Below are 2,178 nucleotides of genomic sequence, written 5' to 3' on the forward strand. Positions count from 1 at the left end.
GCTCTCTGGCCCGATATAGAACATGTTTGCTGGCCGCTGGTGGAAAATGACCCTCCATCCCAGATCAAATGCATCCCTGTCCAAGTGCTGCAGGACGGATGTGGGGGTCTTTTGTTGTCCTGTTAGTTGCCATCAGGTTGATTCTGACTCCTGGTGACCCCATGTGCACAGAGTGGTTCCATAGGGATTTCAAAGCTGTGGGCTTTTGGAAGCAGATCACCAGGACTTTGTGTTTGTAGCTGAGATCTCAACTGTTTGTACCACCCAGGGACTCCCAGTGAGGGCAGGGCTCTTCTTTTACAAAACAGCCTTTCGCAGGGAGCCTGGAGCCAGAGGGAAGCGTTAGGCCTCCCCAGGTTGTCCCTTTGTTCTGCCTCCCATGCTGCACTCCCTGCAGAGTTGCGTTAGGGCTTAGGCTGTTGCAGAGATGTGGGCGCCCTGCTGGGACTCCGCTGCCCTCCAGCCCCCCTGCCCTCCTGGTGCCCCAGGTCTGAGAGAGTTCCAGGTGTATTGAACTGGGTCCAGGAAGGGGGTGGGCAGCAGGGCCTCCGAGGCCCTGGGAGGAACCCTGGTGGAGGTGGGGGTGGAAGGGGCTGAGCCCTAGGCACGTGGCTCTTGGAGGAAGGGGCCAAGGAGGTGGCACAAAGGGGGCTTGTGTTCCAAGCTAACCTGAAGGCTTGTTGGTGGGTTTTGCTGCCAGTTCTGGCACTTTCTTTCCAACTCCAGGCTGGCTTTGTGGGCACCCAGGGGAGGGCAAGTTTATAGGCGTGCACATGCCTGGGTACAGTAGATGTACATTCACACCCATGCAAGGAAACATGCGTGTGCACACACACACTCACACACATGCACCCTATACATACAGGTGCTAGGTTACCTGTCTACACACAGGTGCTGCTTGTACATGTGTGTACTCTTGCACCATCTTCAGGAGGTGGATTACAGGGTGAGAGGTCTGCCCTGCACCCACTGTCACCCGGCCCCCAGCCCACACTGGTGAAGATGTAACACAAGGCCTTTGTCCTTGTGTCAGAGGGATCTGGTGAGCTTTTACATGGCACGCCCCAGACCTCAGTGTGCCAGGAATCAGAACAATGGGGCCTTCTCCTCCAGCACAGGCAGTGCTGGCTGGCCAGAGCAGGGGGCCTCGGCCACATGTCCTGGGGCTGGGTCAGGGCCATATGCCTCGTCTCTCTGCTCCAGCTGTGGGGCCTGAGGACCTCCCTGGGCTTCTCCAGCCTGACACCCAGCAGAAAGGACAGCTGTCCATGGCCTCTTCAGAGGAGCCTGGGGTCAGGGCAACCCTCTGAAGGGAAGTCCGCAGCAAGCTGGGAGGCAGAAACCTGTGTCCCTGGTTCACACAGTGGGTTGCAAAAGGAGAGCTGCTCTACCACGGGGCCTCACAGGATGCCAGGGCTGTGGGGTCAGTTGGAGATCCTACTGAGTGGGGAGGGGACTGACCAGAGGGGAAGGGCATCCCTGTCTGAAAGCCAAGTGAAGCCCACAACTTAAACACTCAGGTCCCCCCACTCTTTCACTCACCCATTCAAATACTCACTGGGCACCATGCTCCATGCTAAGCTTTTATCCACAGTTTCCCCCCAGAGCTCAGTTTTTTACCTGGGAAACCAGGACTGCCAACCACGCATTCTGCCTCATCATCTGTGTAATTAAAATCTGCTACTTGTGGGTTGACAATAAATTATACTCACCTGTCAACTGGAGAGAGCTAGGATGTCCAGGTTTGAGTCCCCGGGCTGCTCTGGCACAAGTCTTAATTGCCCTGTTAGCACCTCCCAGGGCTGAGCTGCTCCCTGGGGAGTTTCTGCCTGTCACTTGGGCTCCAGATAAGGTACCTACTAAGCAGGGCAGACCCCCAAGATGCCCTCTGCCAGTGCTTATTTGCTGAGCACACTGCCTGCCCCTGGAAATTTTACCTGAGGCCCAAACCCTGGACTCCAACCTGGGCTCCCCTTCTGACCCTGTTCTTTGCTGGCATATTCCTTAACCTTGCTGAGCCTCAGTTTCTTCATCTGCAAATGGGAGTCATAACAGAGCCTAGTGTATGAGGCGGTTACGAGGGTGGAATGGAACAAGGGGTGCAGAATATTAGCAATGGGTTTGGGGTGGGTAGTACGGTCCCTTTATCAAGGGCTGGCTCTAACAAGGCTCTGGTGT

Source organism: Loxodonta africana, chromosome 12 (assembly GCF_030014295.1).
Source record: "Loxodonta africana isolate mLoxAfr1 chromosome 12, mLoxAfr1.hap2, whole genome shotgun sequence".
NCBI lineage: Eukaryota > Metazoa > Chordata > Mammalia > Proboscidea > Elephantidae > Loxodonta > Loxodonta africana.